This window comes from Antechinus flavipes, chromosome 2 (assembly GCF_016432865.1).
Source record: "Antechinus flavipes isolate AdamAnt ecotype Samford, QLD, Australia chromosome 2, AdamAnt_v2, whole genome shotgun sequence".
In the NCBI taxonomy this organism is placed as follows: domain Eukaryota; kingdom Metazoa; phylum Chordata; class Mammalia; order Dasyuromorphia; family Dasyuridae; genus Antechinus; species Antechinus flavipes.
Window position 1 is genome coordinate 576,110,701 of NC_067399.1, and position 12,212 is coordinate 576,122,912.

General features: G+C 35.0%; 1 protein-coding gene across 1 annotated transcript in view; it reads right to left on the reverse strand.

Moving 5' to 3' along the window:
* ADAMTSL3 (ADAMTS like 3) overlaps positions 1-12,212 on the reverse strand; it is a 553,515-nt gene that overhangs the window by 272,811 nt on the left and 268,492 nt on the right. The window lies entirely within an intron of this gene.

A 12,212-nucleotide genomic window follows, 5' to 3' on the forward strand; every position in this document is an offset into this window, starting at 1 on the left:
CTCTCCAGGGCTCATCTGTAAAATGAAGAGATATTAGACTGGATCATGTGTTAGGTCTCTTCTGAAGCAATGATTCTAGATTTCATACCATTAGGATGTAGAACTGACATCTAGTCAAAACATCTCTCACTTCCATATAGAAAATTCATAAATGGGGATTGTCATTCTGTTCCGCAGTATTTGATCAGGTCCAATTGTATGCACAGGCAGTGAGTATTCCAGATGTCAAAAGGGCAGTGCATTTTATGGCAGTTTTTCAAATTGGGTGGAAAAAACTATTTCCAATGAGGTGACTAACACATCTGGATTTCTTTCTTGAAAACCAGATGTGGTTTTCCCCTTCTCTCAACCCACACAGCACTCTTACCTCTGTACCTGTGGAATTTCTACAATCTTATAGTGGATTATAATTATTATTGATGAGCATGATGCAGTGAACAGAACAAAGAATTTAAAGTCAGAAAACAAGGTTTGTAGTCATAGAGCTGTCGTCTCAGTACAAACAAATCAATATACCACTCTGAGAAGTGAAGAATTTGAGATTTAAAAGCAATTCATGGGCCATCTTCCCTGGTCCATATCTGAACAAACATTCCCTCTACAAGGTAACAACAAGAGGCTAATTTAGCCTTTGACTCAAGACTTTCAATGAGGGGAAACCCATTTTCAAGATGGCTCATTCCATTTCTGTTTGGTGAACAACTAAGTGGTGCCATAGTGCATAGAGTGCTGGGCCTGAAGACAGTAAGTTCAAATCTGGCCTCAGACACTTACTAGCTGCATGACCCTGGGCAAGTCACTTAACTCTGTTCGCCTCAGTTTCCGCTTCTGTAAAATGAGATAGAGAAAGAAATGGCAAATTCCTCCAGTATCTTTGCTGAGAAAACCAATGACTATATGAAGAGTTAGCCCTGCTTACAACAACTGAACAACAACAAAAAAATTATAGGAGGGCTTTTCTTATATCAAATCTAAATTTATTTCTTTGTAACTTCTGTCCTTTTTTCATAATTTTCCTTCCTCCATATGACAGTCTTTAGGATACTTGAAGATAGCTATCATCCTTCTTCAAAGTCTTCTCTTCCTTCCCCATACTAAACATTCTCAAATAATTTTACTTAGGCTCTTACTCATGTTGGCAGACTCCCATTGTCCATTTTCCAGCATATACATGTCCTTCCTAAAATGCAGCATTCAGGGCAGATCTCCAGTACTCCAGATTTGATCTCATCGGGGACAGGACATCTCCTGTTTCTGAACACTAGATCACATTAACTTCATTGGTTGTCATGTCAGACTATTATTGTATATTGACTTCATTTGAGCTTGGTGTCTGCTAAAACTTTCAGATCCTTTTCTATAATATAATTAATAAACTATAACCTAACTAACCTAACCCATTTAGGGCTTTTTCTTTTCTTTTCTTTTCTTTTCTTTTCTTTCTTTTCTTTTTTTTTTTTTTTTTTTTGTCATTTTGAGATTTAATTTCCCTATCTTGTCTAGGTTAGAAAAACAGCAGCCATTCACCAACCTAATCTCACTGCTGATCACACTGAATCTACTCTGCTTCTGGCCTTAGCTGATTCTTCTCAGGGATACTGTTTGCCACCATTCCACCTCCCAGGAGTTCACCCTGGTGCTAGACTTAGTGAAGACATCCAATTAACATTAATCCTATTTCAAGTCAGAATATCCAAGCTCAGGTAATCCATTAGCTTTAGCCTCTCAGCAGAAGAAATGATAAGCATGGTATCATGACAGCTCTAATTACAGGTGGTCCATCTTATACCCATGAAGCTGATTTTTTGACCCTCAAATGCATAATTTTGTATTTTTTCCACTAAATTTTGTTTTGTTAGAGTTCATTCAGTGTTCTAAGCTCTGCACAGTTTCTTTGAATCTTAATTTTGTCATTCCAGCTATGCTTCTTTTGCTACTTGGGTAGGCATAATTTCTTATATTTCTGTTTAAGTCCTTGATGAAATGTTAAACTGCACTAGACTAAATATTGATCCCTCCAGGTTCTTACTCTAAAATGGGGCAGGGCGAACTGAGTGGTAATACTCTTTTCTACTGAGAGTTGTTAAGAAGAAAATAATTTAGAAAACTTAAAGGACCAAAAAAGGTACAAACTGCATAAAAACAGGGTCCATGTATTATTCATCTTTATATTTCCATCCTTATTTGTTTGGTATAGTCTTGCATGCAACAAATGTTTAATAAATATTTGTAGAATGAAAAAAATATGTTATTATGGAAATATATTAACAATATCATTTTTGTTTCTCTAGAGGTATTAATAATTTTTTTCTGAAGTCTTTGCAGACTCCTGGGAAAAAAGGATGGGATAGCTCAGGACCAAAGTTAAAAGAGTTTTTCATTAGGAGAACAAATTAAAGGTGATACCCAGAAACTAAGCAAAGTATATCCCTTGACTACATAAGAACTTTGTCTATTCTACCCTGTACATGACAATATAGATCGATCTAAAGGTCCTCTCTTCCCTCTGTCCCCTGAAAGGATTAAACTGTTCCATCCTATGGGAAGTACTCTCTTCCATTTAAAGGGAAGCATTCAAACTACCTGTTATTCAATTTAAATTTTTATGATATCCTGTAGGAGGAACCTCATTACTTGTCCAAGAGAAAGGATGATAGAGATAAAGCTTCTGGATTCTGTAATGTTAAAATCTACATTGTACTTTTAAGATACCTTTCCCTCATTCAAGATTTCCACAAATATTAACCTGAAATTGTTTTAGTTCAGAGTCTTAGGTGAACATGGGGAACTATGCCAGTTTTTACATCTATGTCCAAGAGAGAGAAATGATTTGGATACAGATTAATGTTAAATTAAATCGATTCTAGCATATTTGTTAGTTTATTATTAGCATTATGGTTTTTTTTTTCCTTTGGTACTATCTTTCCACTGATTAGGGAAAGAACATTGAAAACACAATAACTGAATAAGAGACTACTATACATAAGTGAAGGAAGGGAAATAAGCATTTATTAAGCAGTTACTATGTGCCAGGCACATGACTATATACTTTACAAATATGAACTTATTTGATCCTCAGAACAACCCTATGAAGTAGATGCTATTATTATCCCATTTCATAGTTAAAGAAACAGAGAGTGAGTGGTGTTAAATGACTTGCCCATGGACACACAGCTAGCAATTATCTCAGGTCTAATTTAAACAGCTATTCCTGACTTTAAACCTTGCTCTCTATTTACCACATCACTCAGAAGACACTTTACTTCTTTATATTAATGTCCCACAATTTGTTTAGCCAATCCCAAATCGATGGGCCTCTACTTCCTTTCCAATTCTTTGCTACTGAAAAAAAGCACTATTATGAATATTTTTATGTACATGAGGACTTTTTAAATCAATAATGTTCTTGAAACATATGCCCATAAGTAGAGTTTCTGGATCAAAAGTCACTTTATTTGCATAATTAAAATTGTTTCTCAAAATGGATGTATTAATTCACAGCTTCATCAACAGTGCACAAGTGAACCCATCTTTCTATAACCCTTCCGATGCCAATTATTCTTTTCTTTGCTCATTTGCTGGATGTCAGGTGTTATGATATTCATTTTTCTTATTATTAGTGGTCTGGAGCATTCTTTATATGATTGTTAATAGGTTGTAATTCTTCTTTTGAGAATTGTTTGTTTTTTTGACCACTTGTCTACCAAAATGGATTTTGGTTTTATACACACACACACACACACACACATATACAGACCTGTATAGCTGCAAATTGTCTAGATATCTTGGATACTAAACACTTTTGACTTTTTCATTTAACTCTTGGTAACCTCATGGACCCTACAGTCCATGAGATTTTATTAGAAAAGAAAGATACTGGAAAGATTGCTCTTTTCTTTTCCAGTGATAAGTTAACTCACCCAGGATCACAAAGTTTATAAGTGTCTGAAGTTGGATTTGAACTCAAGTCTTTCTATTTTAGACACATTGTTTTATTCACTGAGCCATCTAGTTGCCTTGGTATCACTAGTTACCTTCAGAGTTCATCCTCCACACGAGGCCTTTCTTTTTAACCATGGTTATTAGTGCCCACTCCCAAATTCCAGTAAATCACCTTGGACTTAGTCATGTATATGTCAGTTCCTTGACAAAAGACAGGCTCTTAGTTGGCAAAGATGATTTTAATTTTCCCTTTGCATCCCTTGCATCTGACCTAGTAGCAGACACATAGTACATGCTTAATAAATGTTTATTGGCTATAGAGAGCACATGGTTTTAGCTCCACATGGTTTTTCTCAGCTCCATACAGCTCCACTAACTGGGCATGTGGTGGGGGGGAGGGTGAAGGTGAGGGGAGAATGTCAGAGGGATGTCCATCTACATTATAGGAGTGAGCCTAATCCTAGGATATAGTCTTTTTCTAATCATAAGATTTTCTCACTCTGAGATTCACATCTCCCACTTAATTCCCAACCCTTTGAAGACGTTAGATGTTGTGTGACATGTAATTTTATTCAAACTAACAACTGTAGAAGGCTTTTAGTGGTTTATAAACTTATCTCTGCCAGAGATTTGCTTCTTTTGCTTAAAAAAGCCATGCTCTTTTTTCCTCCCTTTTGAATGTTTTAAATGGAATATAACAGGAGAAACCTTAACTTGCATAATGGTTTATTCTTATTTCTTTAGAGAGGGCAGAAGTATGGCATCTGAATGTCATTAACAGTCTACCAAATAATACTAAGTAGTGTTCATGTACAGTGTGTTTGGAGACTGAGGAGCAAGAGAAATGAAAACCTACATATTCCCAGCCATTGAGGAACATACTGCCTGACACACAGTAGGCACTTAACAAATGTTTATTGCTTGCTTGATTGATTGAAGAAGCTAAAGAAAGAAGCCATTGTAAAGTAGTGGACTTTACTGAAAACTGAAAAATTTAAGTTGAAAGATATGAAGAATCTAATGTTTTATTTTAGCTTATTTTTTTCAAAGTATTTATGAAAACCTATGAAATGTCTGCCTTTTAAATAAAATTATTGCCAAGACAATTGTGGTTTTTTTTTTAACTACCAAATTAAAAAGGTCAATCACAGATTAAAAATTCACATGCTTTTCATTTATGGAAACTTTGAGTTACACGTTTCTGCCTGAAATATTGTGCCGAGAACTGCTTTGCTAAAACTTGTTGAACCTCCTGCTATTCGATTACAAATCCAGATGAAACCAATTTCATGGTCAAATGACTCTTGTTCTTTTCATAGAAGTGACATATGAAGTTGTGCTTCATCTGTACTTGATACAAACTTCAGAGGTAGCATGGATCATATGGCAAAATGACATTTACAGACACTGTGTTTCTGTCACCTCTTGTACAAGGCTATACAAAAATAGCTAGCATCCTTCAGGGGTTCAAAAAGCCTTAAATATATAGGATATAAGATGAAATACACCCAATTTTCAAACTAAAGAGACTTACATAGCTTGACAAGTACTGCTAGTCTTTAAATATATTTGAGTAAAACTTATGCATTTTAATGATCAATTTCTTGACCTCTGAAAATTCCTTTTAAAAATTGTATAACACAAACTGTCAACTCTTATTGAAGACTTTTACTTCATATACTTTTAAATCACAAATAGTACCTACAGCTTTAACTTGTGGTTGCACAAACAGACCACAAAATATTTCCTGTAGAGGGAGAGGGGAAAAAGAGGATTTACATATTGCAATTTGATTGACTGTTCTTCTAAGTATGTTAATGGAATCATAGAGGATCAGAGTATGTTAAAGCCTGAAGAGACCTTAGAATCCAGTGTTTCTCAAACTAATTTGGCCACATAAAGCTTTGGAACTTGAAATATATTGATGAAACCCATAAATATAGGTCTGAGGAGTCTTGGGGTCTGGCACAATGCCAGGATAAATGGGGTTGGAGAAGTTTTGGAGCAATATAAAGAAAATTAAGCTTATTTTCATACCAAGAAATTGTTGCACATTATAAGCATTTTGTATAAATATATAATTTTACATTTAATGTTTCATGGGAAGATATCACTAACCCCCAAATTTTCTCAAAATCCCTATTCACACTATATTAGGGCTCCATGAAACAGTCTGGGAAGCATGGCCCTAATCCAATCCCATCAATCTACAGATGATGAAACTGATGGCCTGACCAGGGAAATAACTTTTTCAAGGTCACACAAAATTAAAGGAATATCAAAGTTTCATAAGATTTGGACCTGAAAGGGGCTTTGGAAATCAACTACTTTAACATCTTCACATTATAGATGAGAAAACCAAGAAGCAAAGTAATAATAAGTGTCTAGAATTCAGATGTCCTGAGCCTAAGTCAAATGTGTGTTTTCCATTATGTCATGCTGATAAGATATACCCACCCATCCACAATAATGATGACTCTCTTAGCTATGTAAATTTTAAGAATAATGCCATATTCTTAAAATAAAGTCACCCAAAACTCTATATCAATTATATCTGCTATACTCAAACTGAACAAATCAATCTGAATGGCTCTTAATCCAAGTTCTCCCTCCTCCTTTTTTTGCCACATCTTTTGGGTATACAAAAGGCCCACTAACATCCATAGCATAAGGGTTTTGGTCATATATGTCAAAAGTAAATGCTTTTTTACTTACTTTTTAAAAACTTTACTTTTTTTACTTACTTTACACAAAAGTAAAAGTTTTCTCTCAAAGTTTCAGACTTTGTCTCTTTTCTCAGCTTCAGTTGTGCATTATCAACTAAACTACTAAGTATTTCAAACTGGACATCCCATAGGCTTCTTAAAACCAACATTTCAAAAGCAGAACTCATCTTTTCCCTGTTTCTTTTCTTCCAAACTTCCCTATCTCTGTCAAGAATATGTGGGTCTACAATCAGTTATATTCCTTAGTTTTCCATACCCTTCATTCATATAATTATAGTCAAATCTAGTTACTTCTACTTATCCCACATCTATCATATCTATCCCCTTGTCTGCATTCACACAATCACCAACCCAGTTCAGGCCCTAATCACCTTTAACCTAGACCAGAGAAGTCAAACCTGTTGCGGACCATAGGTAGCCCACAAGAGTTCCAAGTGAGGCCCAAACAAGATTAAAGTATAAATCAGGAACATTTAACAAAATAAAGATATAATAAAACATAAATAGTATTAATATGGAATAGGCAGGTGGCACAATGGATAGAATACAAGGTATGGAGTCAGGAAGACTCTTCTTTGTGAGTTCAAATACAATCTCAAACTAGACTATGTGACTCTGGGCAAGTCACTTAATCTTTTTTTGCCTCAGTTTCCTCATCTGTAAAATGAGATGGTGAAGAAAATAGCAAACTGCTCCAGGATTTTTGCCAAGAAAACCCCAAATGGGCACACTAAGAGTCAGAAATGACCAAGATGACTGAACAACAAATATTAATTTGTGGTTGTCTAAGTCTATGCATCCTTCAGGGATCCTTATATAAGAGGTTGGTTAGTGGTTCCTGTTTCTATATGAATTTGCAAGAGCTTCCTAACTCATCTTCTTGATTCAAATCTCACCTCATTATAATCTGTCTTCCACACAATTGCCAAATTGATATTTCTAAAGCCTAGACTTGATCATGTCCCTCTCCTACCATTAAATTCCAATGGCAATCTGTTATCATAAGGATGAAATATAAACTCCTCTGCTTGGCTTTTACAATTTCATCTTAATCTATTTCTTCAAAATATCAAATACTACTACTTTTCCTGTATTCCACGTCTAATTCTATGGTCCAGTCAAATCGGCCTTCTTGCTGCTCCTCACACACAACACTCTCTAGCTCCCATCAATGTATCCTTGGTGGTCCCCCATACTTCCTCATCTCTGCTCTCAGAATCCCTTGTTTCCTTCGAAAGCTTGTCTGAGCACCTTTAACACACTTACATTCATACATGTTGTCTCCCTCAATAAAATATAACCTCCTTAAGTGCTGGACCTATTTCAGTCTTTGTATCACTATACTTTATTTAACATGATGTCTGGCACAAAATGGATCCTTAATAAATTCTATCCAAAAGTGCAACAATATAAATATGAAGAAACAATCTCTTTGTCTCCTCTGTTTTTATCCATTCTACCTTCAAATGAGTCCAAACCATCTCCATCTCATGCAACTCTTTGCCCGTTCCATGCTTGAAATGCTATCCCTCTTTTTTTCCCCACTTATTGGCTTTCCTGGCTTCCTTCAAGTCATAACTAAAATCTCTTCTTAAACAGGAAGCCTTTCCCAACTGCTCTTAATTCTGGTGCCTTGTCTCTCTTAATTATCTTCTATGTACCTTGTATGTATGTAGATATTGTATGTATGTAAACACATTTTGTCTTTCCTATTACATTGTGAGCTCCTTAAAGACAGGTATTGTCTTTTGCTTTTTTTTTTTTCTGCATCCCCAGCATTATGCTTGGCACATAGTGGGCACTTAATAAATATTTGTTCACTGACTGATTTAACTTCTCTCAGCTTCAGGCTCCTCATCTATATAAAATGGAGATAGATAACAATGGCACATACTTTACAGGTTGTTGTGATCAAATTAGATAATACACATAAATGCAAACATTACAGGGCTATATAAATGCTAGCTATTATCATTATGTATAATTTCACCCATTATGCCATAAATCCCTCTGCACCAGATTCCACAGCATTTTTAATTTGTCATTTATTTCTTATTACCCAATCCAAAAGTCATCTCTATTAAATTATGAATGAGTCTGCTGTCAAAACTATCTTCAATTTTTTATCTTTGCCCCCTTCTTTTTTTATTACCCATTCCTCCTAACTTACTATGATCTAGTCTCTCTCCTCACAACTCTACTGCCCTACTTAAGTGCTAAATGACTCTGTCCTATTTCCTCCTAACTGCTTTGTTTGTTTTAGTACATACTTCCTTTAAAAATTCTCTCCCCCTTAATTGTACTATGCTGGTACTATACCTACTATTCACATGGATTCTTCTTTTCCTTCTCTTTCCTATAAACTGTAACTATCTTATATTCTTCAGTTCTGGAGTCTCTTTTTTTTCTCCACACTCCCTCATTAAACTCATTAATTTTCATGTTTTCAATTACTATCTCCATGACTATAGCTAAAGAAATATATAATTCTAGAATTGACTTAGACAATCTCATCACTAATTACATTTAGGATATTTTTATTTTCATGACATACCAAAAACATTCCAATCAGAACTAATATATTTTTTTTTCCTTTTGAAATTCAGCACCTTTCTCTACGCTCACCTTTCTACAAAAAACATCAGTCTTTTTCCTAATCAAAATCTATAAGTAATCTATGCTATTCTCTATTCATTTCATCTTTATCATATCTGTAATTATTTCTGTCAAGAGTTCATTTGGAATGTTTCTCTGAGATATGTTCTTCTTTCACTCCTTTTCTACTCTATTTTATTCAAGGAGACTTACTATTCAGTATTTGATTTCATGCATTTACTAACGTTATTTTATGAAGTGGCTTACAAGCTTTAGCAGGCTTGCTAAAGAAGTCCATGGACACAAAAAGATTAAGAATTTCTCTAGAGTCTAGTATCTACAGTCAGTGATTCCTGTCTCTAATTTCATCATCCAATGGACCTTTTTAAAATAGCTTTCAACATGGCAACACGAATTTGCTCCAAAATGCCTATTATGTTTCTGTTATCTACTGAATGCAATTGCTTAGCTCTTCTCTCTTCATCAAGAAGGAAGAGGTCTAGCAGGATGAATACAGAGAGGCTTGGAGAGACTTACATGAGCTGATGCTAAGTGAAATGAGCAGAATCAGGAGATCATTCTATACTTCAACAATGATACTGTATGAGGATGTATTCTGATGGAAGTGGATTTCTTCTACAAAGAGAAGATCTAACTCAGTCTCAATTGATCAGTGATGGACAGAAGCAGCTACACCCAAAAAAAGAACACTGGGAAATGAATGTAAACTGTTTGCATTTTTGTTTTTCTTCCCGGGTTATTTTTACTTTCTGAATCCAATTCTTCCTGTGCAACAAGAGAACTGTTCGGTTCTGCACACATATATTGTATCTAGGATATACTGTGACATATTTAACATGTATAGGACTGCTTGCCATCTGGGGGAGGGGGTGGAGGGAGGGAGGGAAAAAGTTGGAACAGAAGTGAGTGCAAGGGATAATGTAAAGAAATTTTTTTCAAAATAAAAAAAATTCACTATTAAAAAAAAAAAGAAGTAAGAGGTCTTTGAGCGCAAGAATTATGTCTATGTTCTGTCTATATTCCTTACTGTGCCAGGCTATATAGGTACAGGATACATAATCGAACTTTGTGGATGGAATGATTGTGGATAGATTGTAAGCTCACTGAAGGCAGGAACTATTCCATTTGGGGAATGTTTATGTCTGTTTCTCATCTGCCTAGTGCCTAGCATCAATAGGTGCTCCAGAGAGGATATTATACACCTCTGTTGTATTCTTCATCATGGTAGGTACTCAATAAATAATAAATAAATTAAATTAACTGTTGTAGATGTAATTTGTAGAAAGAGCTCATAGTTCCAGACTTAATGTAGATAATTTTTACTACCAATGGGCTTTCAGATATCTTAATTTGAGGGTCCCTTAGGGACAGGAACTGTTCCAAACTTTTTTTATGTTGTTTTCATATCCCCAGTATCTAATACAGAGCACATGACTGTCTTACTCGTTTTCAACTATCTCCTAATCTTCATGATCCCATTAGGGATTTCCTTGGCAAAGACTCTAAGAGAGGTTTCTATTTCCTTCTCCAGCTCATTTTACAGATGAGGAACTTGAGACAACAGATGTAAATGACTTGTCCAGGATCATACAGCTAATAATTGCCTAAAGTCTGATTTGGACTCTGCCCTCAGGTCCAACACTCTATATACACTGTGCCATCTAATTGCCCTACTGGGAACATAGTAAATACTTAATAGATACTTGTTGATCGATTGACAACTACTAAAAAGGAAACTAGTAAGATTTTTGATGGGACTTCTTAATACAGGAACCTTCAGATTCTTTTATGCTGCTTATATAGAGCAGCAAAAAGACTGGGTTGGTAAGGCAGATGCTGTGGCTAAAAATGAGCCAGGGCCATACCAAAAGACAGTCTTGTACCAAGATTTAGTACAATTAGCCAAGGGGCTTCTTAAGGAAGGCAGCAAGATGTCACAAAAGAACTAATTTCTGGAAGTCAAGACAATTTATTGCTCAGAATATGTTTATTTTTTGCAATAGTACCAGCAATAAAGAGCAAAGCTCACCTCAGGTGCCTGATTCTAGAGCAAAGCCTGAACTATTGTAATAGACTACTAATTTCTAAAATTCCTAATTGATTTAAAGAGTCAGTTCATTCAGACAATTGTATGTATATTTTTGTAATGGCAAGAAACTGAAACTGAGTGGATGCCCATCAGTTGGAGAATGATTGAATAAATTATGGTATATAAATCTTATGGGATATTATTGTTCTGTAAGAAACAATCAACAGTATGATTTCAGAGATGCCTGGAGAAGTCTCTCCATCCATGAACTGATGTTAAGGGAAATGAGCAGAACCAGGAAATCATTGTACACGGCAACAATCAGATTATATGATAATCATGATTGATGGATGTGGCTCTCTTCAACAATGAGATGATTCAGACCAGTTCCAATGATCTTATGATGAAGAGAGCCATCTATATCCAGAGAGAGGAGTGTGGGAACTGAGTGTGGTTCACAACATAGCATTTTCACTCTTTTTGTTGTTGTTTGCTTACATTTTATTTTAAAATTAAAAAAAATTTTTTTAAATTAAAAAAAAGTCAGTTCATTTGCCATCTTTCTAAGTTTCTCCTGATACTTCCTTGGTTATCATGGTCTTTCCCTCACCCTTAGTTACCTTATATTTATCATGTATATATTTATATGTTCATATTGACCCCTTTTTTAAAAAATAAGTTCTTTGAGGATAGAGACACATTTTTGTTATGATATTTACAGCCCCCAGAACAGTGGCTATTATATAGTAGATACTTAATAAATGTTTTTTGAATGATTGTCTGATTGAATAAATGTTCTTTGTCTTCTTTTATACCTTAGCAGTCCCGAGATCTCTAGTTAAGGAAAGTTAAGGAAAGTTTGTTATTACCACTCTATTCTGTGGCCAGGCAGAGGAAAA